The sequence below is a fragment of the Lontra canadensis genome, unplaced genomic scaffold (genome assembly GCF_010015895.1).
Source record: "Lontra canadensis isolate GAN:19392208 unplaced genomic scaffold, GSC_riverotter_1.0 scaffold112, whole genome shotgun sequence".
NCBI classification, from domain to species: Eukaryota; Metazoa; Chordata; class Mammalia; order Carnivora; family Mustelidae; genus Lontra; species Lontra canadensis.
In genome coordinates, this window is record NW_022631106.1 from 4,330,119 (window position 1) to 4,357,823 (window position 27,705).

General features: G+C 39.8%; 1 protein-coding gene across 3 annotated transcripts in view; it reads left to right on the top strand.

Moving 5' to 3' along the window:
- The first annotated feature begins 24,919 nt into the window (after positions 1 to 24,919).
- IL1RL1 (interleukin 1 receptor like 1) overlaps positions 24,920 to 27,705 on the top strand; it is a 35,343-nt gene continuing 32,557 nt past the window's right edge. For all 3 annotated transcript variants that reach the window (XM_032840395.1, XM_032840398.1, XM_032840397.1), the window contains exon 1: positions 24,920 to 24,978. The gene's annotated coding sequence lies outside the window, so the exon portion shown is untranslated. The remainder of the gene's footprint in view (positions 24,979 to 27,705) is intronic.

The following is a 27,705-nucleotide window of genomic DNA, read 5'->3' on the forward strand; positions in this document are numbered from 1 at the left end:
GTTCTTGTTCTTTCTTTTATTAATGTGTTGTATCACATTGATTGATTTGCGGATGTTGAACCAACCTTGCAGCCCTGGAATAAATCCCACTTGGTCGTGGTGAATAATCCTTTTAATGTACTGTTGAATCCTATTGGCTAGTATTTTGGTGAGAATTTTTGCATCTGTGTTCATCAAGGATATTGGTCTGTAGTTCTCTTTTTTGATGGGATCCTTGTCTGGTTTGGGGATCAAGGTGAGGCTGGCCTCATAAAATGAGTTTGGAAGTTTTCCTTCCATTTCTATTTTTTGGAACAGTCTCAGGAGAATAGGAATTAGTTCTTCTTTAAATGTTTGGTAGAATTCCCCCGGGAAGCCGTCTGGCCCTGGGCTTTTGTTTGTTTGGAGATTTTTGATGACTGTTTCAATCTCCTTACTGGTTATGGGTCTGTTCAGGCTTTCTATTTCTTCCAGGTTCAGTTGTGGTAGTTTATATGTCTCTAGGAATGCATCCATTTCTTCCAGATTGTCAAATTTGTTGGCATAGAGTTGCTCATAATATGTTCTTATAATTGTCTGTATTTCTTTGGTGTTAGTTGTGATCTCTCCTCTTTCATTCATGATTTTATTTATTTGGGTCCTTTCTCTTCTCTTTTTGATAAGTCTGGCCAGGGGCTTATCAATCTTATTAATTCTTTCAAAGAACCAGCTCCTAGTTTCGTTGATTTGTTCTATTGTTTTTTTGGTTTCTATTTCATTGATTTCTGCTCTGATCTTTATGATTTCTCTTCTCCTGCTGGGTTTAGGGTTTCTTTCTTGTTCTTTCTCCAGCTCCTTTAGGTGTAGGGTTAGGTTGTGTACCTGAGACCTTTCTTGTTTCTTGAGAAAGGCTTGTACCGCTATATATTTTCCTCTCAGGACTGCCTTTGTTGTGTCCCACAGATTTTGAACCGTTGTGTTTTCATTATCATTTGTTTCCATGAATTTTTTCAATTCTTCTTTAATTTCCTGGTTGACCCATTCATTCTTTAGGAGGATGCTGTTTAGTCTCCATGTATTTGGGTTCTTTCCAAATTTCCTCTTGTGATTGAGTTCTAGCTTCAGAGCATTGTGGTCTAAAAATATGTAAGGAATGATCCCAATCTTTTGATACCAGTTGAGACCTGATTTAGGACCCAGGATGTGATCTATTCTGGAGAATGTTCCATGTGCACTAGAGAAGAATGTGTATTCTGTTGCTTTGGGATGAAATGTTCTGAATATATCTGCGATGTCCATCTGGTCCGGTGTGTCATTTAAGGCCTTTATTTCCTTGTTGATCTTTTGCTTGGATGATCTGTCCATTTCAGTGAGGGGAGTGTTAAAGTCCCCTACTATTATTGTATTATTGTTGATGTGTTTCTTTGATTTTGTTGTTAATTGGTTTATATAGTTGGCTGCTATAGATAGGGGCATAGATATTTAAAATTGTTAGATCTTCTTGTTGGACAGATCCTTTGAGTATGATATAGTGTCCTTCCTCATCTCTTATTATAGTCTTTGGCTTAAAATCTAATTGATCTGATATAAGGATTGCCACTCCTGATTTCTTCTGATGTCCATTAGCATGGTAAATTCTTTTCCACACCCTCACTTTAAATCTGGAGGTGTCTTTGGGTTTAAAATGAGTTTCTTGTAGGCAACATATAGATGGGTTTGCTTTTTTATCCATTCTGATACCCTGTGTCTTTTGATTGTGGTATTTAGCCCATTAACATTCAGGGTACTATTGAGAGATATGAATTTAGTGCCATTGTGTTGCCTGTAAGGTGACTGTTACTGTATATTGTCTCTGTTCCTTTCTGATCTACTACTTTTAGGGTCTCTCTTTGCTTAGAGGATCCCTTTCAATATTTCCTGTAGAGCTGGTTTGGTGTTTGCAAATTCTTTCAGTTTTTGTTTGTCTTGGAAGCTTTTAATCTCTCCTTCTATTTTCAATGATAGCCTAGCTCGATATAGTATTCTTGGCTGCATGTTTTTCTCATTTAGTGCTCTGAATATATCATGCCAGCTCTTTCTGGCCTGCCAGGTCTCTGTGGATAAGTCTGCTGCCAATCTAATATTTTTACCATTGTATGTTACAGACTTCTTTTCCCGGGCTGCTTTCAGGATTTTCTCTTTGTCACTAAGACTTGTAAATTTTACTATTAGGTGACGGGGTGTGGACCTATTCTTATTGATTTTGAAGGGGGTTCTCTGCACCTCCTGGATTTTGATGCTTGTTCCCTTTGCCATATTGGGGAAATTCTCTCCAATAATTCTCTCCAATATATCTTCTGCTCCCCTCTCTCTTTCTTCTTCTTCTGGAATCCCAATTATTCTAATGTTTCGTCTTATGGTGTCACTTATCTCTCGAATTCTGCCCTCGTGGTCCAGTAGTTGTTTGTCCCTCTTTTGCTCAGCTTCTTTATTCTCTGTCATTTGGTCTTCTATATTGCTAATTCATTCTTCTGCCTCATTTATCCTAGCAGTGAGAGCCTCCATTTTTGATTGCACCTTATTAATAGCTTTTTTGATTTCAACTTGGTTAGATTTTAGTTCTTTTATTTCTCCAGAAAGGGCTTTTATATCTCCTGAGAGGGTTTCTCTAATATCTTCCATGCCTTTTTCGAGCCCGGCTAGAACCTTGAGAATCCTCATTCTCAACTCTAGATCTGATATATTACCAATGTCTGTATTGATTAGGTCCCTAGCCTTTGGTACTGCCTCTTGTTCTTTTTTTGTGAATTTTTCCATCTTGTCATTTTGTCCAGATAAGAGTATATGAAGGAGCAAGTTAAATATTAAAAGGGTGGCAACAACCCCAGGAAAATATGCTTTAGCCAAATCAGAAGAGACCCCAAATCGTGAGGGGGGAGAAAGGGGATAAAAAGGTTCAGAGAGAAAAAAAAAAACAATTAAAAAAAGAATATAGAAAAAATATAAAAAGGAAAAAAATATATATATATTAGATAAACTAGTTAAAAAAAGTTAAAAAAGAAAAGGGTAAAAGTTAAAAAAATTTAGTAGAAGAAGAGAAAAAAAAATTGAAAAAGAAAAAAAATTAATTAACTGCCAGTTTAAAGAATCATGGAGAGAAAGCCATGAGCTCTGTGCTTTGCTTTCTCCTCCTCTGGAATTCCGCTGCTCTCCTTGGTATTGAAACTGCACTCCTTGGTAGGTGAACTTGGTCCTGGCTGGGTTTCTTGTTGATCTTCTGGGGGAGGGGCCTGTTGTAGTGATTCTCAAGTGTCTTTCCCCCAGGAGGAGGTGCACCGCCCTTACCAGGGACCGGGCTGAATAATCCGCTCGGGTTTGCTTTCGGGAGCTTTTGTTCCCTGAGCGCTTTCCGTAGAGTTCCGGAGGACGGGAATGAAGATGGCGGCCTCCCAGTCTCTGGCCCGGAGGAGCCGAGAGCCCGGGACCCCACTCCTTAGTGCGCCCTCAGAGAACAGCGCCCAATTACTCCCATCACCCTGGTCTCCGGCCGCGCTCCGAGTTGACCGAGCCTGCGACCGGTTCAAGGTAACCCCGAGCTTAGAGCTCACTCCTCGGCTCTGTCTCTGTAGCCGGCTTCCCCGTTCTAATACCTGCAAGCTCTGCGACACTCAGACACCCCCGATCCTTCTGTGACCCTGCGGGACCTGAGGCCTCGCTGACCCCACGTGGGCTTCACCCCGGTTAAGCCTCTGGAGCGATGTCCCTCAGCGGAACAGACTTTTAAAAGTCCTGATTTTGTGCTCCGTTGCTCTGCCGCTTGTCGGGAGCCCGGTCCTCCCCCTGCGGTCTATCTTCCCGTCGCTTTGGATTCACTTCTCCGCCAGTCCTACCTTTCAGAAAGTGGTTGATTTTCTGTTTCTAGAATTGCTGTTCTTCTTTTCTTCGATCTCCCGTTGGATTTGTAGGTGTTTGCAATCTTTAGATAAGCTATCTAGCTGATCTCCCGCTACCTGAAGTAGTCTCAGCCTGCTACTTCTCCGCCATCTTGACTCCTCTCCTTCTTCCAGTTTTCATTCGCCTTTTAATTTGTTTAAAAGTTTATGTATTTATTTAAATTGTAGATGAGAAACAGTTAACATTTTCATCCTGGAAAGCCTCAAATTTTGGGAGATATCACTATTCCTAAGGTTTTATTGACATAAAAAATTTAAAAATTTTGTGTGATTATGGCTATATCTTTTCCTTGATGTGTTCTTGTGCATTTTTTCATGGTTACCAGTCTATATGCCTCTCCATGAAGATAAAAAATGCCTATTATTCCAACTTATTCTTTTAATACATACTAGTGACCTGGAATATAGAACTTGAACAATGAAAGTTTCTCCATAAATAAATAGAAGGTGTATGAGAAACAATTTCCCTATTTTCATAGTGTCTCTTGGGTCACTTTAGCACTGATTGAATAGTTAGTGTCCAAGTTCATCCTTGTCTTGGCTCATGTGGGCTTGGGCAACCTGGAATGAAGGAGGATGACCACTGGCAGTCAGTATAAATTACACATGGAGACAGGAAAACAGAGTTTGTAAACTGATTTTAAATGATTACAGACAGTTACTGGAGGACAGATTTCCCAGTGAGAGACCATAAACCCCCTATGCCATTACCGAGGCATACATTATGCCATAATTTCCTTTTCTTGAGTCTTTAAAATAAGGGGATTTGTTGTCTAAATTTCAGCTAGGTGTCCTTTTGCGTGGGCTTAGAAGGATGAAATACCCTCTTATGTTTATTTGGGACATGCCCTTCTCTGGACTTTGCACTTCTCAGAGCCTAAATTCAGAAATTTGCCAATGTCCCTTCATTGAGAACATCATAAAAGTATGTGTGTGTACGTGTGTGTGTGTGTGTGTGTGTGTGTGAGAGAGAGAGATACAGGATCCCTCCTGATGCAGATAGTGATATGTAGGGTTATCTTCTGCTTTAAGGTATGTGGTCTTCAATCACCTTTTAACTCATGTGACATCCTTGACCCACAGCTAAATCCTTGACTTTCAAAGAGCACAAACTTTTGATTTGTATATATTCTAGGGTCTGCTTTTGCAGGAATAGAGATGTATTTTCCCAGAGTGGAGACCGAAGTTGTTCCTCATCACTCTTATGTAGACATAATACATAGAAATGTAATTTAAGCATTCACAAGTTAAAGTCAGAAACACATTTGCTATAATGCAGTCCACAAATAATACATTTCCCTGTGGGAAAGTAGAAATCCAGAGAGGGAAAGAGGAAAATAAAAATCGTTTACATTCTTTTTTTTTCCAAAGATTTTATTTTATTATATTTTAAAGATTTTATTTATTTATTTGACAGAGAGATCACAAGTAGGCAGAGAGGCAGGCAGAGAGAGAGAGGGAAGCAAGTTCCCCACTGAGCAGAGAGCCTGACTCTGGGCTCAATCCCAGGACCCTGAGATCATGACCTGAACCGAAGGCAGAGGCTTTAGCCCACTGAGCCACCCAGGTGCCCCAAAATCGTTTACACTCTTACTCATGCAAATAATCATTGCCAAGAGTTTAGAGTTACTGTCTCATAGAGATTTTTTTTCTGTGTGTGTGCATATTATTACCAATTGAGGTCATAACTTATATTTCACTTGAAACTTTTTTTAGAGCTTTATTGAGATATAATCGACATACAGTAAATTACACATACTGAAATTGTACAATCTGATAAGTTTGACGTATGGATAAAACTTTGAAACCATCATCACAATCAGAAATAATTAACATATTCTCTACCTCCAGAAGTTTCCACACATCCTTTGAAGTCCCTCCCTGTTGCCTCTCCCACTCGTCCCTAGGGATCCACTAATCTTTCCATCCCCATAAACTGGTTCACATTTTCTAGAATTTTATGTGAATGGAATCATATAGCATGTGCTCTTTTTCATCTAGCTTCTTTAATTTGGCACAATGATTCTGAAATTCACTCATGTTGTTTCAGGTATCAATGTCATTTCTTATTATTCATTTAAAAATATTTTATTAAGAATTATTGTATTATTTGCATTGTTCATAGTGTGTCAATGCTCTCAATAATCCTGATATTAAAAATTTGTGTCTCGGCGTGCCTGGGTGGCTCAGTGGGTTAAAACCTCTGCCTTGGGCTCAGATCATGATTCCAGGGTCGTGGGATTGAGCCCCGCATCCGGCTCTCTGCTCAGCAGGGAGCCTGCTTCCTTCTTCTCTCTCTGCCTACTTGTGATCTCTGTCTGTTAAATAAATAAATAAAATCTTCAAAAAAAAGTTTGTGTCTCTTTCTTTCTTTTTAAAAAAAATTTTCTAGTGATTATTTTTGTTTTTTATTATGTTATGTTTGTTAGTCACCACACGGTGCATCATTAATTTTTGATGTAGTGTACCATGATTCATTGTTTGCATATTTTCTTTCTTTCTTTCTTTTTTTTTTAATCCAATCAGTGTGGCTAAAGATTTATCAACTTTATTCATTTTTTCAGCAAACCAGCTTTTGGTCTCATTGATTTTTCTCTTGTTTTTCTGTGTTTTATTTCCTTGGTTTTTGCATTGATTTATATTATTTCCTTTCTTCTGCTCACATTGTGTTTCTTTTGCTCTTTTTTTTTTCTAGTTTCTTTGGGTGATAGCCAAGATTGTTGATTGGTGGGCTTATTTTTCTCTAATTTAGTGCAGTAGAATTTTCTATAAGTACCACTGAACTCCATTTCCCCAGTTTTGATATGTTGTGTTTTTGCTTCCACTCAGTCAAAATACTTTTGAATTTTCCTTTTGATTTCCTTTTGATTCTTTGATTGGTTATTTAGAAGTGTATTATTTAGTTTCCAAATATTTGAGGGTTTTCTACGTACTTCTGTGTTGATTTCTGATTCAATGCCATTGTTGTCAGGTAACATACTGTCCTTGTATGCCTTGAACCTTTTCAGATATACTGAGACTTGTTTTAGAGATCAGAATAAGGATTCTCATAGTAAATTACCCATGAGACTTTGAGAAGAATAAGTATTTTGCTGCTGTTGGGTAGAGAGTTCGAAAGACGTCAATTATGTCCAATTTGTTGACATTTTTCAAGCTTCCTATACACCCAGTGATGTTTTATTTATTCTATCAGTTACTGAAATAGGGATATTGAAATCTCTGACTCTAATACACGATTTCTGTATTTCTCCTTGTAGTTTTATCAGTTTTTCTCTCATGTATTCTGAAGCTCTATCATTAAAAGAATAAATACTTGGGTTGTTGCTCTATTTGCTTGATAAATTGACTCTTACACCCTTATGAAATAAACTTCTTTATTTCCGGTGATATTTTTTTGCTCTAAAATCTACTTTGTCTGATATTAAGATTGCCACCCAGCTTTGTTTTCATTGGCATTAGTATGGAATAGTACTGTATATCTTTTTTTCTTCCTTTTACCTTTAGCTGATTTGTATTTCCATTTAAATTAGAATTTGTACAGGTAGTTTTTGCTGGGCTTTCCTCTTTATTTTTATTTTATTTCTTTTACTTTTTTAAAAGATTTTATTTATTTATTTGACAGAAAGAGAGACAGCGAGAGAGGGAACACAAGCAGAGGGAGTGGAAGAGGGGGAAGCAGGCTCCCCACTGAGCAGAGAGCCTGATATGGGGCTCAATTTCAGGACCCTGGGATCTTGACCTGAGCCAAAGGCAGACACTTAATGACTGAGCCACCCAGGCGCCCCTGGGCTTTCCTTTTTAAATCCAGTCTGATAGTTAATTCAATCTGATCCACATTTAAGGCAGATATTGAGATGGTTAGGTTTAAAACTCTCATCTGGGGTGCCCGGGTGGCTCAGTCAGTTGTGTGTCCAACTCTTGGTTTTGGCTCAGGTCGATCCCAGGGTCATGAGATTGAGGCCCACATTGGGCCCCGCATTAGCCTCCTCACTTAGCACTGAGTCTGCTTGCGATTCTTTCCCCTTACCTCTCCCCCTCTACTCCTGCCCCTGCCCACGCATATGCTTTTTCGCTCTCTCAAATAAATAAATAAATACATAAATACATAAATAAATAAATATCTTAAAAAAATAAAGTTCTCGGGGCACCTGGGTGCTCAGTGGGTTAAGCCTCTACCTTCAGCTCAGGTCATGATCCCAGAGTCCTGGGATCGAGCCCCACATCAGGCTCTCTGCTCGGCAGGGAGCCTGCTTTCCCCCTCTCTCTCTGCCTGCCTCTCTGCCTACTTGTGATCTCTGTCTGTTAAATAAATAAGCAAAATCTTTTAAAAAATTAAAAAAAATAAAGTTCTCACCTTGCTGTTTGTTTTGTATTTGAGCCAATTGTTTTTCATTCTTTTCTCCTTTTTCTGACTTCTTTGGATCAATTGCATGCTTTTTATGATAGCAATTTTCCTTTGTTTTAAGCTCTTCACTGTACTCTGTTGTTAGTTTAGTGGTTTTTTGAGTGTTTGTAGTATACCTTTTTTTAAAAGATTTTATTTATTTATTTGACAGACGGAGATCGCAAGTAGGCAGAGAAGCAGGCAGAGAGAGAGGAGGAAGCAGGCTCCCTGCCGAGCAGAGAGCCTGATGCAGGGCTCGATCCTAGGACCCTAGGATCATGACCTGAGCTGAAGGCAGAGGCTTTAACACGCTGAGCCACTCAGGCGTCCCTGTAGTATAGATTTTTATTTTATTTTATTTATTTTTTTGGAAGAGTGTGCATGTGTGCATGAGCAGGTGGAAATGGTGGGCAGATGGAGAGGGAGAAAGAGATTCTCAAGCAGGCTCCATGTCTAGCACAGAGCCCAAGGAGGGGCTCAGTCTCACCACCCTCGGATCATGACTTGAGCCAAAATCAAGAGTTGATGCTTAACCGACTGAGCCCCCAGGTGCTCCATGTACTTTAAATAGCAGTCTACCTTCAGGTGATATTTTACTAGTTTACTTACGTATGAGGGATTTACGGCAGTACAATTCCATTTCTCCTCTCTTGGGTTTTCTGCTGTTGTTTTTGTATATGTCACTTCTGCCTGTATTATAAACTCCACATTACATTGTAATTCTTTTTTATTTAAATGATACTTTACCTTTTAGGTGATCCCAGTAGTAAGAAATAAAAATCTGTATATTTACCCGCATTGTTAACTTTTTTGGTCAACATACTTGGGTGTAGATTCAGATTTTTATCCGGTATCATTTCTTTCTATGTAAAGGCCTTTCCACTGAAATATCTCACAGTACTGTTTTGTTGTTGATGAATTTTTTTTCAGCTGGTATTATGTCTGAAAAAAAAATCTTTATTTCACATTCATTTTTGAACAGTGTTTTTATTGGGTAAGGGTTTCTAAGGTGATTTTTTTTTTTTACAGTACTTTGAAGACTTTGTTCTAGCATCTTCTTTCTTGCAGGAAATCTGATATAATCTTTATCTTTGTGTAGGAACATGTGTTTTTCCCCTCTGAGTTTTAAGCATTTCTCTTTATCACTGATTTTGGGTGATTTGATTCTGATGTGCCCTCGGGTAGTTTTATATTTTTTTAATGTATGAATTTCACTGAGCTTCTTGGACTTAGGGTTTTTATATCGTTCATCAAATTTGGAACGTTTGGGGCCATTACTTCTTCCAAATGCTTTTTTCCCCGTCTTCTTTTTTGCTCCCTTCCTTCAGACTCAAATTATATTTATAGTACATGAGTTGAAATCTTCCCACATCTCACTGATGCTCTTGCTTTTTCTGGTCTTTTTTCTTTCTGTGTTTCATTTTGTAGTCTCTATTCTCCCACGATGTGTTTTTTTTTTTCTGAAATATTTCATTTTTATCTGCAGGAGCTCTTTTTGTTTTTGTTTTGTTTTGTTTTTAATATCTTCCATGTCTCTGCTTAACACAGTCTTTCACGCAGTTTTTGCAAACATAGAATTCAGACATAATAGCTGTTTTCATGTGTTTTTCTACCGATTCTACCATCTGTATCAGTTTTTGGTCAGTTTTAATGGACTCTCTTTTCTTTTCATCAGAGGTAGTATTCTCCAGCTCCTTTACATCTTGATACTTTTTGATTGGATGTCAGACGAGGTGAACTTTACCTTGCCGGGTTCTAGATATTTTTGTGTTCCTATAGCTGTCCTTTGGTTATGCTCCAGCGCACTGTTAAATTGCACAGAAACAATGTGATCCTTTCGGGTCTTCAAGTTGTCTCATGTGTAACCAGGGAAGTATTTAGTTGAAGGTTAATTTACGTGGCTGCTGAGACCAAACCTTTCTAGTAGGCTGTTTGATGACTCATGGATTATATCATTTTCCATTCTGGATAGTGGGATGGGAAGAGTACTATTCCTGGTTCTGCATGAGCTATAATGATTATTCTCTGTAATCTTTTGGGCATTTCTTTCCTTGGCTTCAGAGAATTTCTTCCCAAGTGTGAACTGTTCAGTATCCTGCTGAATGACTGAGGAGCCTCTCTGCAGATGAGTCTATGTGGTGCTCCCTCCTTCCCAGACCCCCCGCTTTGACACTTCTACTCAGAGTGACTGCTGGACCCATCTCTTTCCCAGTCCTATGCCACAGCCCAGAAACTGTCTAGGCAATCAGATCATGGTCTGACCTCATGTGCCTCTCATTTCTCAGAGGCCATCGCCATCCATTGCCTGATATCAGTATCTTGAGAGCTGTTGCTCACGCAGTTTGTCCAGTTCTTAGTTGTTTTAGAAGGAAGGATGACTCTAGTCCCTGTTACTCCATCTTGGCTGGAAATGTAAATCACAAGACCTCTTCTTTACACACTTAAAATATGTCACAAACATTTCCTGTTTAAGTGTCATTAATCTAAATAATTTTTTGATGACTGCCAAATATTTTATCAGTTAGAAGTGGCATAGATTATTCAATCAACTAAAGTGCATGGTTATTTCTCCACTCTTACCCACAACATTGCCAGTGAAAAGCTTAATATTTTTTTTAAAAGATTTTATTTATTTGACAGAGAAGAACACAGGGAGAGAGGGAACACAAGCAGGGGGATTGGGAGAGGGAGAAGCAGGCTTCCTGCTGAGCAGGGAGCCTGATGCGGTCTTGATCCCAGGACTCTGGGATCATGACCTGAACCGAAGGCAGATGCTTAATGACTGAGCCACACAGATGCCCCAAGAAGCTTAATATTTTTGAGCATCCATGATTTCCTCAAATATATTAACAGAAAACAAGTTACAAAGTTAAAGAGGATTTTGACTTAAATGTCCATACTACCCTCTAGAAAGGATGTACCCGTTTGTATATCCATCATCTCCCTGTACTTTTTTGCCAGTATCAGATACTGTAATTTTGTAAAGCTTTTCATAAATTCAGTAAGTAAATATGGTATTTTCATCGATTTTTATTTGTTCTTCTGGATTACTTATCAAAAAGTTCTACAATCTCTTTTTTATATTGCCTATTTTTATTCTTTGCCAGTTAAAGAATTTAAGTCATGCTTTCTGTTATTGCTGTATAAAATATATTTCTATAGAAAGTATATATATAACTTGTGTGTATATGTGTGTGTGTTTCCGTGTGTTTATGTGTGTATGACTATATAAGCCATATTTTATATATATATAAATTATATATATTATATATATATAATATATTATTTCCCCAGGCTTTTGCTTGCTATTTGTAGTATATTCAGATGTAAGGAAATTGATTTGACCTTTGTCATTATGGTTTCTGTCTTTATCATTGTATTTTAGAAAGCCAAAGAGTACTCCTACCTCATAAACAAGTCAATATTCTGTTCTATTTGTTCACAGCGTAAATTTTTTTTTTTACTTTTAAAACTTTAATTTATTTGGAACTTGATTTTTTCATCAATTGAACTTTATTCTCCCACTGATTATATTTCATAATGCTCATATTAAAACATTTACTTTCTTGGGTAAATTTAAATGTCTTTAACACTATTTATTTAAAACATGTTCTTAACCCTAGATTTGTTATGTTGTTGTTTTTTTTTATCATCTTGTGATAAATTCTTCTGAATGTTTAGATCTTCTTCCAGATTTTCTGTTTGTTCCATCAAGAAATTTGTCTCCTGTGCCTGTTCCACATTATTTTAATTATTGAAAGCTTATTTGACAACAGTAGGCTGTGAGAAATATTTGGAGAAAATATTTGGAAGGATAAATCACCCATTACCTCAAGCTTTTATCATTTGTTTTTCTCTTATTATTTTTAACATTTTCCTGGAAGATGTTACTCATTTTTTCAAATATTCCTGGAAAGTTGAGAAACACTATAGCTGTTGGGTGTAGTGTGGGCTTCAGTTTCCCAATAACTGAGTTCAAACTGCAGGTCCCCAGCTGACCCAGAAAATTAATTCACTTTTTCATGGTCCAGTTTCCTTATCTAGAAAGTAGGGGTACCAATAGTCACTACTTTATAAGTTAATTTTGACAGTGATTGCTCACATGGTGGCTGGAACCAAGCCTAGAACACATGGGAACTTAATTAAGTGTTAGTTTTGCTGTTTTTATTTATTCTCCAATTTAATTTTAGAATTATTTTGCCAAAGTCCAAAAACACTCATTCTGCTTTACATTTATATTATTATGTTTTATTATTATCTCTTCTAAAAACATAACATGACTCTTCTTTTTCTTGTTTTTGTCTCTTCCCTGTCTTTTTGCTGTGTGTATACATACATCATGTTTATACATAATTATATATATCTTACACAATTATATTCATACACACACTCTTTAGAAGTAGGGCTTAGAAATAGATGAAGATGTTAGAAATTATTATCTGTGAGTACTAGAGATAACACTCAGAAATACTCAAAATGTCTTCTCTAAACATCTCTTACATTGTCAGAAACACATGATTTTAAGATGACTCTGGTGCCCTAGTATTCTGTTGTTTTGTGCTTCAGACATAAGGATAGTACCTCTTAGATATTATGAGCTATGTATTACACAAGTACATTGGCAAATAAATTGTTTGTTTTAAAACAAAACAAAACAAAGCATGTTATCAATGAAGGAAGTTGATTTTGGGAGAACTGGACAGGATCCTGCAGAGAAACAATCTTTTTTTTTTTTTTTTTTTTTTTTTTTTAATAATTTTATTTTTTATAAACATATATATATATATATATATTTTTTCCCCCAGGGGTACAGGTCTGTGAATCTCCACGTTTACAAACTTCACAGCACTCACCATAGCACATACCCTACCCAATGTCCATACCCCCCCCAACCCCCCTCTGCCCAGCAACCCTCAGTTTGTTTTGTGAGATTAAGAGTCACTTATGGTTTGTCTCCCTCCCAATCCCAACTTGTTTCATTTACTCTTCTCCTACCACATTAACCCCCCATGTTGCATCTCCTCTCCCTCATATCAGGGAGATCATATGATAGTTGTCTTTCTCCGATTGACTTATTTCGCTAAGCATGATACCCTCTAGTTCCATCCATGTTGTCGCAAATGGCAAGATTTCATTTCTTTTGATGGCTGCGTAGTATTCCATTGTATATATATACCACATCTTCTTTATCCATTCGTCTGTTGATGGACATCTAGGTTCTTTCCATACTTTGGCTATTGTAGACATTGCTGCTATAAACATTCGGGTGCACGTGCCCCTTCGGATCACTACGTTTGTATCTTTAGGGTAAATACCCAGCAGTGCAATTGCTGGGTCATAGGGTAGTTCTATTTTCAACATTTTGAGGAACCTCCATGCTGTTTTCCAGAGTGGTTGCACCAGCTTGCATTCCCACCAACAGTGTAGGAGGGTTCCCCTTTCTCCGCATCCTCGCCAGCATCTGTCATTTCCGGACTTGTTAATTTTAGCCATTCTGACTGGTGTGAGGTGGTATCTCATTGTGGTTTTGATTTGTATTTCCCTGATGCCGAGTGATAGGGAGCACTTTTTCATGTGTCTGTTGGCCATCTGGATGTCTTCTTTGCAGAAATGTCTGTTCATGTCTTCTGCCCATTTCTTGATGGGATTATTTGTTCTTTGGGTGTTGAGTTTGCTAAGTTCTTTATAGATTCTGGACACTAGCCCTTTATCTGATATGTTGTTTGCAAATATCTTCTCCCATTCTGTCAGTTGTTTTTTTGGTTTTGTTAACTGTTTCCTTTGCTGTGCAGAAGCTTTTGATCTTGATAAAATCCCAATAGTTCATTTTTGCCCTTGCTTCCCTTGCCTTTGGCGATGTTCCTAGGAAGATGTTGCTGCGGCTGAGGTCAAAGAGGTTGCTGCCTGTGTTCTCCTCAAGGATGTTGATGGATTCCTTTCTCACATTGAGGTCCTTCATCCATTTTGAGTCTATTTTCGTGTGTGGTGTAAGGAAATGGTCCAATTTCATTTTTCTGCATGTGGCTGTCCAATTTTCCCAACACCATTTATTGAAGAGGCTGTCTTTTTTCCATTGGACATTCTTTCCTGCTTTGTCGAAGATTAGTTGACCATAGAGTTGAGGGTCTATTTCTGGGCTCTCTATTCTGTTCCATTGATCTATGTGTCTGTTTTTGTGCCAGTACCATGCTGTCTTGATGATGACAGCTTTGTAATAGAGCTTGAAGTCCAGAATTGTGATGCCACCAACTTTGGCTTTCTTTTTCAATATTCCTTTGGCTATTCGCGGTCTTTTCTGGTTCCATATAAATTTTAGGATTATTTGTTCCATTTCTTTGAAAAAAAATGGATGGTACTTTGATAGGAATTGCATTAAATGTGTAGATTGCTTTAGGTAGCATAGACATTTTCACAATATTTATTCTTCCAATCCAGGAGCATGGAACATTTTTCCATTTCTTTGTGTCTTCCTCAATTTCTTTCATGAGTACTTTATAGTTTTCTGTGTATAGATTCTTAGTCTCTTTGGTTAGGTTTATTCCTAGGTATCTTATAGTTTTGGGTGCAATTGTAAATGGGATGGACTCCTTAATTTCTCTTTCTTCTGTCTTATTGTTGGTGTAGAGAAATGCGACTGATTTCTGTGTATTGATTTTATATCCTGACACATTACTGAATTCCTGTACAAGTTCTAGCAGTTTTGGAGTGGAGTCTTTTGGGTTTTCCACATATAGTATCATATCATCTGCGAAGAGTGATAGTTTGACTTCTTCTTTGCCGATTTGGATGCCTTTAATTTCTTTTTGTTGTCTGATTGCTGAGGCTAGGACTTCTAGTACTATGTTGAATAGCAGTGGTGATAACGGACATCCCTGCCGTGTTCCTGACCTTAGCGGAAAAGCTTTCAGTTTTTCTCCATTGAGAATGATATTTGCGATGGGTTTTTCATAGATGGCTTTGATAATATTGAGGTATGTGCCCTCTATCCCTACACTTTGAAGAGTTTTGATCAGGAAGGGATGCTGTACTTTGTCAAATGCTTTTTCAGCATCTATGGAGAGTATCATATGGTTCCTGTTTTTTCTTTTATTAATGTGTTGTATCACATTGATTGATTTGCGGATGTTGAACCAACCTTGCAGCCCTGGAATAAATCCCACTTGGTCGTGGTGAATAATCCTTTTAATGTACTGTTGAATCCTATTGGCTAGTATTTTGGTGAGAATTTTTGCATCTGTGTTCATCAAGGATATTGGTCTGTAGTTCTCTTTTTTGATGGGATCCTTGTCTGGTTTGGGGATCAAGGTGAGGCTGGCCTCATAAAATGAGTTTGGAAGTTTTCCTTCCATTTCTATTTTTTGGAACAGTCTCAGGAGAATAGGAATTAGTTCTTCTTTAAATGTTTGGTAGAATTCCCCCGGGAAGCCGTCTGGCCCTGGGCTTTTGTTTGTTTGGAGATTTTTGATGACTGTTTCAATCTCCTTACTGGTTATGGGTCTGTTCAGGCTTTCTATTTCTTCCAGGTTCAGTTGTGGTAGTTTATATGTCTCTAGGAATGCATCCATTTCTTCCAGATTGTCAAATTTGTTGGCATAGAGTTGCTCATAATATGTTCTTATAATTGTCTGTATTTCTTTGGTGTTCGTTGTGATCTCTCCTCTTTCATTCATGATTTTATTTATTTGGGTCCTTTCTCTTCTCTTTTTGATAAGTCTGGCCAGGGGCTTATCAATCTTATTAATTCTTTCAAAGAACCAGCTCCTAGTTTCGTTGATTTGTTCTATTGTTTTTTTGGTTTCTATTTCATTGATTTCTGCTCTGATCTTTATGATTTCTCTTCTCCTGCTGGGTTTAGGGTTTCTTTCTTGTTCTTTCTCCAGCTCCTTTAGGTGTAGGGTTAGGTTGTGTACCTGAGACCTTTCTTGTTTCTTGAGAAAGGCTTGTACCGCTATATATTTTCCTCTCAGGACTGCCTTTGTTGTGTCCCACAGATTTTGAACTGTTGTATTTTCATTATCATTTGTTTCCATGAATTTTTTCAATTCTTCTTTAATTTCCTGGTTGACCCATTCATTCTTTAGAAGGATGCTGTTTAGTCTCCATGTATTTGGGTTCTTTCCAAATTTCCTCTTGCGATTGAGTTCTAGCTTCAGAGCATTGTGGTCTGAAAATATGCAGGGAATGATCCCAATTTTTTGATAACAGTTAAGACCTGATTTAGAACCAAGGATGTGATCTATTCTGGAGAATGTTCCATGTGCACTAGAGAAGAATGTGTATTCTGTTGCTTTGGGATGAAATGTTCTGAATATATCTGTGATGTCCATCTGGTCCAGTGTGTCATTTAAGGCCTTTATTTCCTTGTTGATCTTTTGCTTGGATGATCTGTCCATTTCAGTGAGGGGAGTGTTAAAGTCCCCTACTATTATTGTATGATTGTCTATGTGTTTCTTTGATTTTGTTATTAATTGGTTTATATAGTTGGCTGCTCCCACGTTAGGGGCATAGATATTTACAATTGTTAGATCTTCTTGTTGGACAGATCCTTTGAGTATGATATAGTGTCCATCTTCATCTCTTATTATAGTCTTTGGTTTAAAATCTAAGTGGTCTGATATAAGGATTGCCACTCCTGCTTTCTTCTGATGTCCATTAGCATGGTAAATTCTTTTCCACCCCCTCACTTTAAATCTGAAAGTGTCTTCGGGTTTAAAATGAGTTTCTTGTAGGCAACATATAGATGGGTTTTGTTTTTTTATCCATTCTGATACCCTGTGTCTTTTGATTGGGGCATTTAGCCCATTAACATTCAGGGTAACTATTGAGAGATATGAATTCAGTGCCATTGTATTGCCTGTATGGTGACTGCTATTGTATATTGTTTCTGTTCCTTTCTGATCTACTACTTTTAGGCTCTCTCTTTGCTTAGAGGACCCCTTTCAATATTTCCTGTAGAGCTGGCTTGTTGTTTGCAAATTCTTTCAGTTTTTGTTTGTCCTGGAAGCTTTTAATCTCTCCTTCTATTTTCAATGATAGCCTAGCTGGATATAGTATCCTTGGCTGCATGTTTTTCTCGTTTAGTACTCTGAATATATCATGCCAGCTCTTTCTGGCCTGCCAGGTCTCTGTGGATAAGTCTGCTGCCAATCTAATATTTTTACCATTGTATGTTACAGACTTCTTCTCCCGGGCTGCTTTCAGGATTTTCTCTTTGTCACTAAGACTTGTAAATTTGACTATTAGGTGACGGGGTGTGGACCTATTCTTATTGATTTTGAGTGGGGTTCTCTGAACCTCCTGGATTTTGATGCTTGTTCCCTTTGCCATACTGGGGAAATTCTCTCCAATAATTGTCTCCAATATACCTTCTGCTCCCCTCTCTCTTTCTTCTTCTTCTGGAATCCCAATTATTCTAATGTTGTTTCGTCTTATGGTGTCACTTATCTCTCGAATTCTGCCCTCGTGGTCCAGTAGTTGTTTGTCCCTCTTTTGTTCAGCTTCCTTATTCTCTGTCATTTGGTCTTCTATATCGCTAATTCTTTCTTCTGCCTCATTTATCCTAGCAGTGAGAGCCTCCATTTTTGATTGCACCTCATTAATAGCTTTTTTTATTTCAACTTGATTAGATTTTAGTTCTTTTATTTCTCCAGAAAGGGCTTTTATATCTCCCGAGAGGGTTTCTCTAATATCTTCCATGCCTTTTTCGAGCCCAGCTAGAACCTTGAGAATCATTCTGAACTCTAGATCTGACATATTACCAATGTCTGTATTGATTAGGTCCTTAGCCTTTGGTACTGCCTCTTGTTCTTTTTTTTGTGGTGAATTTTTCCGCCTTGTCATTTTGTCCAGATAAGAGTATATGAAGGAGTAAGTAAAATACTAAAAGGGTGGCAACAACCCCAGGAAAATATGCTTTAGCCAAATCAGAAGAGATCCCAAATCGTGAGGGGGGGGGGGGAAGGGGATAAAAAGAGGTTCAGAAAGAAAAAAAAATAAAATAAAATAAAAAAGAAAAAAGAAACAAATAAAAAAAAGAAAACCAATAATGAAAAAAATATAAAAAGGAAAAAAATATATATATATTGGATAAACTAGTTAAAAAACGTTAAAAAAGAAAAGGGTAAAAGTTTAAAAAAATTTAGCAGAAGAAGAGAAAAAAAATTGAAAAAGAAAGAAAAAAAAAATTAAATTAACTGCAAGGCTAAAGAATCATGGGGAGAAAGCCATGAGTTCCGTGCTTTGCTTTCTCCTCCTCTGGAATCCCGCTGCTCTCCTTGGTATTGAAACCGCACTCCTTGTAAGTGAACTTGGTCCTGGCTGGGTTTCTTGTTGATCTTCTGGGGGAGGGGCCTGTTGTAGTGATTCTCAAGTGTCTTTGCCCCAGGCGGAGTCGCACCGCCCTTACCAGGGGCTGGGCTGAGTAATCCGCTCGGGTTTGCTTTCGGGAGCTTTTGTTCCCTGAGCGCTTTCCGTAGAGTCCGGAGGACGGGAAGGAAGATGGCGGCCTCCCAGTCTCCGGCCCGGAGGAGCCGAGAGCTCGGGGTCCCACTCCTCAGTGCGCCCTCAGGGAACAGCGTCCAATTACTCCCATCTGCCTGGCCTCCGGCCGCGCTCCGAGCTCACCGAGCCTGCGACCGGTTCAAGGTAAGCCCGAGCTGTGAGCTCACTCCTCGGCTCCGTCTCTGTAGCCGGCTTCCCTGTTCTAATACCTGCGAGCTCTGCGACACTCAGACACCCCGATCCTTCTGTGACCCTGCGGGACCTGAGGCCACACTGGCCCCGGGTGGGCTTCACCCCAGTTAAGCCTCTGGAGCGATGTCCCTCAGCGGAACAGACTTTTAAAAGTCCCGATTTTGTGCTCCGTTGCTCCGCCGCTTGCCGGGAGCCGGCCCCTCCCCCCGGGGTCTGTCTTCCCGTCCCTTTGGATTCACTTCTCCGCCAGTCCTACCTTTCAGCAAGTGGTTGATTTTCTGTTTCTAGAATTGCTGTTCTTCTTCTCTTCGCTCTCCCGTTGGATTTGTAGGTGTTTGCAATCTTTAGATAAGCTATCCAGCTGATCTCCCGCAACCTGAAGTAGTCTCAGCTGCTACTTCTCTGCCATCTTGACTCCAGAGAAACAATCTTAAGTGGATGAGTAAAATGACTTTCTGAAAACACATGTGGATGGTCTCTGTTGAAATACCCTTCCTTCCTTTCTTAATTCTCCTTTCTTTCTAAATCTAAATTCTCTTGGAATCCTTCAGAGTATCTGCACTTGATCTCGGAATGTGACCTGTCATGAATATTTATAAAATAAAGACCATGTTTAAGCTTTTAACAGCCCCATAGGGAAGCTTGCTTCAGGATTTCTAGGTATAGGAGACGTAGGGTCATGAAGGAAAATGTTGACATCTATTTAGATAAGGGAAAGCATGAGAAGATGACTACAGTTTGGCCTTCCTCTCATGCTCTTACAACATGAGAAGATAAGAGAAGTGACTGAGACACCAGAGAACAGGGGTCTCCACACAGGGGAAATATGGAGGACATGACCTACAGTTGGGTTTTCCTCTTACACACTCAGTGCATTAGAAGCCAAAGCATTTGCTTGAGAGTCCAAGGAGCAAAGCCATGACAAGAGGAAGCATCGCATCACAGTAAGAACATTTCTGATCAAGACAAAGACTGTTTGCCAGAAGTCACAGACCCCACCTGCCCAAGACTGGACCGTGACTCCCACCCATAGCTCTCACTAACGCCTCCCTTTTCAATTGGGTCATCTTACTGTCCTTAGAGACCTGTCCCCATGAGGCCTCTCAGATGCCATTGCTGCCCAGTACAGACATGGTACAGACCTTAGATTTCAAGGAAATGATAATGCAATGTTGCCTTTTTTTTTTTTTAAAGATTTATTTATTTATTTATTTATTTGACAGACAAAGATCACAAGTAGACAGACAGGCAGGCGGAGAGAGAGGAGGAAGCAGGCCCCCCGCTGAGCAGAGAGCCCCGATGTGGCGCTCCATCCCAGGACCCTGGGATCACAACTGGAGCTGAAGGCAGAGGCTTTAACCCAATGAGCCACCCAGGTGCCCCAACAATGTTGCTTTTTATGATAAAACAAATTTGTTTCCTTCATGGGGCACCTGGGTGGTGCACTGGGTTGTTTGACTCTTTGTTTTGGCTCAGGTCCTGTTTTCAGGGTTGTGAGATCAAGCCCTGCATGGGACTCAGCGTGAAGTCTGCTTAAGATTCTCTCTCCTCTTCTTCCTCTGCCCCTCCCCCACTCTCATACACACTCTCTCTCACAAATAAATATATAAATATATAATATATATATATATATTATAAATATATAATATATAAATCTTTAAAAATGAATTTTTTTTCTTCTGACAAGTGGGCAGAGATCTGTCTAATACATAGATTGTGCATGTAGATACTTGATCTTATGAGACTAGCAGAGGAGTGCTTTCAAGAACTGGGGAGCAATCTCTGAGACAGGAAGTCCTAACAACACAGAGATAAAAAGGCCTATTAAGTAGGAATAGAGGTTGAATTTTTGATACTTTGTAAGGGAGATACAATGCCAAAACCCCTGGAGGTCAAGTCATTTTATATTAGCAAGGACCCCAACTTCTATCTCCTCTTTGATAGAACCACAAATGGTTGTAGATAAGTTATTATCAACTAGTAGTTATCTACTGCTGCATAACAAAATAGTCTAAAATTTTAGAGTTTTGTTTTTGGGTTTTTTTTTTTTTAAACGTCTTTATTACCTCTCCATGTGCACCACTCCTGGGCTCTCCACCACACGGCTTCTCTTGGGGTGAGTGATTCAACAGGGAAACTTTACCTAATCTTGGAAGTGGCAAGTGTGCACTTGTTCCATATTTTATTGGCCACGTAGACTTGCCTGGTACAGCATGGGCAAGGACTGCATAAGGGAGGCAGAGATCGCTGGGGGCCATCTTGGAAGCTGGCTCCCATGCCTACTGAAGGTGCTTTTTCTTGGGACCTCACAGTTTCTAGCTTCCCAATTGCTCATTCTTTTGTTTGAACTGCCCAGGTCTTCCAGGGGACACATGAATATTGTTAAAATGTGGAGCAGTCTAAATGTATTTTATAGAAGTCATTGTAGATTATATTAGGATAAGTGGGAGCCAATTATTAAGGGTAATTGCTTCAATAAAATCATGAACAGCCAATTAAAGTCCTAAAGATAAAAAAATATTTTACCTATATATTCAATCATAAAAGATCTGAAAGAACTTAGTATAGTGTGACTATGAAATAAGGTTGAATTTTTATTTCCTCTTAAATACAGTGAAGAGAATAGGGACTCAGGGTGAGTCCTGAAGGGTGAGGTAGAGACCCACAAGGCTAGTTGAATAAGGAAGTAAAGTTTCTGTTTATATATTCAATTATATTTGAGTTTTCTGAATTAAAACATCACTCCTACAGTTTTCTGTTATTTTTCCACAGATGCTGAGATTATTTTATAAGTTATTCAGATTTTGTATTTATAAGGCTTTCTTACTTTTTGAGTAATTCTCTACTCCTTGGAAAAATAAAGCAACAAAGCTTACCAGTCAACATATTCAATGAGTTGTAGCAACCAGGTAAGAGTTGAGAAGGTGCTAGAAGGGAGAAAAGGGTGCTCATGAGGATGGAAAGGTGAAACAAAGGTGGAAGTGACAGAGAGAAATGAATGGACAATCTGTACCTTCAGCTTCTTTCTAAAAGGGGGGGGTGCAGCCTTTTAAGCTGCCTAGTACCTTGGTGGATTTGGGATAGGCACTGGGAGGAAGTGAAAGACTCCTGAGCCCCTCTGGGAGGGATAGGCTGGTGATGAGCAGATGTGGGAGGGAATGAAGGAGAGAGCACCCACAGATGTAGGAGGCCATGAAATCTGCTGTGATGCACCAGTCTTTGCTTGGTGGGCCACATTTTAGAACTGTTTGGTGTAAATGGATTTCTTGTGTACACACTGGAAAAGGATCTGAATTCTAGGCTGCTGCCAAGTAGAATAGATGGGACTTCTGCAGACAGCTGCCAGGGACAGGGAGGACCTTGACATAATGGACCCATGCTATAGTGGACCTCATGGGGAGGACCTGGGTTGCCATTTGGTTATGAAATTGGTGGTGGGTCTGAACCAATTATTCCTAGTTCTCCAAGGTGCAAGGAAGTCCAGCTCACCTCTTGGTTTTGGCAATTTGGTCAGATTCTTGACATTTGAGAGCTCATTTTGGTTTGGGTGTAGAGCTAAGATGTTCTCTCCATGTGGACAAAAACCCACGTGCAAACACACAAACAAGCTTCTGCATGCATGGGTATGTATGTGTGCATGTGCATGTGTGTATGCACGTGCACACACACACACACACACACACCCCAAACACATTTATGCTCTTTCAACAGTGCCAATCTGTTGTTCTCATTACAGATAAAGGAGTTTGGCCACTTTTGATCTCTCTTTTCATGTCACTGAATGGCGAGTTACTGCATGTATCTCTGCTCTGTCACAGAGAAGCATCATCTCCTGTTGGTTCTGGGGGCTTTGGCTTAGGAGAGTCACCTCTAAGGAGTCCAGTCAGTTCGAGTGGTATGGCCTGAGGGAAAATCATACTTGGAGTGCACCATCTTGGGGAGAGACTCTGGAGAGGATGGGGTCTCCTCTCTCCCATAGTCTCCTAGTCTTTCCCTCCCAGGCGGCATCTCAGTAGAAATCTCTGAATTCCACACTTTTCAGTGCCCTGGCAGTTAGAGGGATGGTTAAAGAAAAATTTCCTGAAGCTGTCCATGACTATGAGGCCCCTCTATGTTCCTTCAAATAAACTTGAAAGACCTCAAGAGGCATTGGCCTCCTTGAACTTCAAATTGCTTACACTGTTGATGGAAACACTGAAAGTGCCAGTACTCATCCTGATAACATTAGAATATGTAAGTACCAATTCTGAGAGAGTCTTTGAGAGATAAAATCCACAGCAGAGTTGACACAAGTTTCTAAACACTGCTGTCTCAATACTCATATGATGGTAAAGGATATCAAGAGATCTAGAGTTAGAGGAGACCAGTAGCTTAATCAGGCCAGAAAGATTTTTCAAATTCCACTCTTGAATAAAAACAACTTGGTGGTCTCTCAAGAACCTACCCTACTTTTAAAAATATATCCATATTGTTGCAAATTTAATTTAAATTTATTAATTTAATTAATTTAAGTTCTAATTTAAACTCACAATTTTCAGATTTGTAAAATGCTACAGTCCCCTCCACCCACACACACCTTATTTTTTCTTCATAAAATTTAATTTCCTTGAGGTCCGAAATGAGTCTTCTAGTTCTCTCACACCTTTCACAGTGCCTGATACCATGTTGGGTGCCTCAAGGAGTACTCTTCGGTTTCTTGTTTGAGCGTAATTTCCCCAGGTCTCTAGCAGCAAGCAAGAAATGATAAATGACCTTATGTGAAAGCATGTTCCATATCAAGATTATGTAATGTGGAATTAGATTCTGCTGTCAATCTTCATCTTTTTTTTTTAATGTTGTGTCTCTTAATGTTTTTTTTTTAAAGATTTTATTTATTTATTTATTTATTTGACAGAGAGAGAGAGAGAGCACAAGTAGGCAGAGAGGCAGGCAGAGAGAGAGGTGGAAGCAGGCTCACTGCCGAGCAGAGAACCCGATGCGGGGCTCGATCCCAGGACCCTGAGATCATGACCTGAGCCGAAGGCAGAGGCTCAACCCACTGAGCCACCCGGGTGCCCCCAATCTTCATCTTTTATGTATAGTGGCCATAGGTAAGGAGAAGAGGCCGTTGACTCCCTTGTTGAGACTGCGTTCTTGAAGCAACCATGAAAAGAGGTATTTGGGGGGAATGTGCATGAGTGTGTGTGTGTGTGTGTGTGTGTGTGTGCACGTGCGCAGGAATAATGGGGGTGGGCAGAATAGGCTGAGTACATGATAGAGCAGAAAGCCATCAGTATCCCTTAATACGGGTGATTCATTATACAGACTATTCACTTAATATTGATGACAATTCCCTTTGCGCAGGAGACGTAGAGAGATTAAGGAATTTGCCTTTCCTTGTCCTGTCTGTTGCTTTGGGCAAGGGAATCATCAGCCTTTCTGAGCCTCCGATAAGGCTCTGAGGAGTGCCTGGGATTGAATGTGCCAAGTCCCTGCCCACAGACCCTGGCTCCCACTTATATGCCCAATATGCATTCAGACTTTCAAACCGTTCACGCTGAGGCCCCAGCAGGTATAAAACTTGCTGCAGGACGTGCACAGTTGCTTTAGGACCTGCAGCTTTCAGGAAGTTACAGCTGCCAACTCACTCTCGAGGCACTGAGTGACCTGCCACCTACAAGGAGTCGAGGTTTTGCTGAGAAAGTCACCCACAAGGGAAGAAAGGCCTGCTTAAGGTGAAATGTAACCATCTAGGGAGATAAGGTGAACATCGGGTGGAGGGCATCATCAGAGATCTTTGAAACAGACAATGTGATGAAAATAGTAGTCGGTGTTTGTTACCAGCACTGTTCAGGAGTTTAGCTTATCAGGAGCCTGGTTCCTGTGTCTTCACTGATAAATAAAATGGGAGGTTTTTAAAGAGAGAGTGGCTTATTATATCTAGCAGAGATCTGTGGGACACATTGGTGTTCAGAGTTGAGCTCTGTTGGTAGAAAGTAGGGGAAGAAAGAGCTCAAGTATGACTCGCTGCTGGTAAGTGCCCTCGGGTTGTTCTCTAAATACTTCTATCGCAAAGGGAATGAAATTTTAAAGCAGAAATTTAGGTTAAAAAGAATAATTGCTGTCCGTTTTTGTTGTTGTTGTTGTTGTTTAGGGAAAAATAGTATTACCGGTTGGGAAAATCAAGTTAGTGACTGATGGAGTGTTTTGTACTCTTGTTTGTGTGATATGGGATTTTGGCTTCGTGGGTTAGAAAGTTCTGGGAGAGGGCGGGAAAGCAAGGGGGCCTCGCAGTGTAGACACAGCCTGCGTATTCCAGCTAGTCTTTCTGGAATCCCTGAAAATCCCCATGTGATGGGGAAAAGAGCTAAGGAAGTTCACACTGCTTCTGGGCAGTGGGGGGGGGCGGGGGAGGGGGAGGCATGTGGCATGGGAGGGAAGTCAGCCAACAGGGAGAAGAAAACAGGATGGAAAACAAGTGGAGGGTACACAGAGGAGGACTGGGGTGAATAAGTGATTTCAGTTCACATTTATCTTGGTGCCTGCTCTGAGGTTCTGCCTGATAGCTCCATTCTCTTTCTCACTGAAGGCTGCCCTACCAAGCGTGTTGATCCAAATATGGCAGAACTGACCCCCGAAGCCTTACCCACTGAACCTCAGCATTTCCTAATAATTTCTTCCAGGAGCAGAGACATGGGATCTATGCTTCCCCATGGCTGCAACGGTTCTCTTACCAGTGTCTGAGGCCAAACTGTCTGTGTGTTCTTGCGCCCCAGATATCAGTAGGAACATTGCTGTCCTATTTCTGCTATTCTGTGTAGAGTATTTGAGACAGAAAGCTCTGGGGGTGCAGAATTGCATCTAATCTCTGCTCTTACACTCATGAGATGCACAACTCTAGGTAATTCATCTAACTGCTTTCATTTTTATATTCTTTACCCACGAAACCAACATGTTAGCTCTAATGCCCAAACTCTTGAGGGTGGTTTCTAAATATGAAATGGATGCAGAGTGTTTAGTTCAGTATACCTTGCTGACAGTAAATGCTGAGTAATGTCAGCCCTCCTTGTCGTCTTTATGTTTTTCCTTTCCTGCTCCGGAAACTCTTATGTCTGTGCCTGGCAGACGGGCTGTCGGGATGCTGGTTTGGACTTTACAGAATCCCCAGCAAGTCATCAGGTTCTCTCTGTTCTCGAACGAGTTGTTTAGATGAGGCGATTGGTCCCCAGAGTGTTTTCCTAACTGACACCTCTACTCTTGGAGAACGGTAGTTCAAGCGGATCTGGTGTCTGTTTTCAGATACTTCTTTCTGCAGGAAGGGAGCTCTTCGTCTGAGTCCTTCCAAATACTCATCCTGTGATTGGGAGGGTCTGTCTTTCTCTGCTCACCCCTCCACACCTCCCAGTTTTCTGTGGCTACAGAGATGGACAACTTCGAAGGAGAGAGTCTGCAAAGTCTGGGATGACATTGGGATCCAAGTGCAAACATGCAGTGGGTAGGCACAAAGCCAGAGTCTCCCAGCAGGGTGGAGGCTGAAACCTTGTGAGTGTAGCATGTGTGTGTGCATGTCATAGGACTGGTCCTTGTTCAGGGTAAAGGGAAAAGTCCCTCTGGTCTGGAACAGAACTCTGACAGCAACCAAGTCCAGTTTCCAAAAGCAAGAAGGGAAAAGAGCCAGCCAGGCTATTTGGATTCTAAAACAGGAGACTTTATTATTATTTTTTTTTAATTTTATTGTGGTAAAATCCTTAACATGAGACCTACCATTTTAATAATTTTTTTAAGTGTGCCATCTGGTATTGTTAACTAAAAGTATAGTATTGTACAGCAGATCTCTAGAAATTATTCATCTTGTTTAACTGAAACCTTATGCTTGTTGGTTACCAACCCTCACCCTTCTCCCTCCTCTGAGCTCCAGGAAGCCACCATTCCACTCTTTGGTTCTATGTATTTGACTTTACATCTGTGGAATCACATAATATTTGTTCTTCTGTGACTGGTCTGTTTCACTTAGCATAATGTCCTCAAGGTTCAGACTGAATATCATCATTTTATTGTATGTGTGTACTCCACTTTCTTTACCCATTCATCTCCCCCATGGACTTACACCATTTCCACACCCTGGCTATTGTGAAGAGTGTTGCAGTGAAAACAGGAAGGCTAATATCCTTTGAGATCTCGATAAATACCCAGAAGTGGGATTGCTGGGTCACTCATTCTATTTTCCATTTTTAACTTGTTTGGGAACCTCAGTAAGTTATCCTTAAGAACTATCCCATTTTGCATTCCCGTCAGCAGTGTACAACAGTTCCAGTTTCTCCACATGTTTGCCAATGCTTATCTTTTGTTTCTTTGATAATAGCCTTCTTGGGAGGTGGCAGGTGCTATCTCATTGTGGGGTTGCATTTACCCTTACTGGATGGTTAGCGATGTTGAGCATTTTTCATGTACCTCTTAGCTGTCTGTATGTCTTCTTGGGATAAATGTCTGTTCGAGTCATTAGCCTATGTTTTAATTGGGTTTGTCTTTCTTTGGTATTGAATAGTAAGAGCTGCTTATATATTTTGGAGGTCAATTCCTCATGAGACATATGGCTTGCAAATGTTTTTTTCCTTCCACAGATTGCCATTTCACTCTGTTGATCATTTCCTTTGCCATAGCATGGGTGGTTCAGTGGTAGAATTCTCGCCTGCCATTTCCTTTGCCATGCAGAGGTTTTTAGTTCATTTAGTTCTATTTCTCCTCTTGATTTTTGTCTAT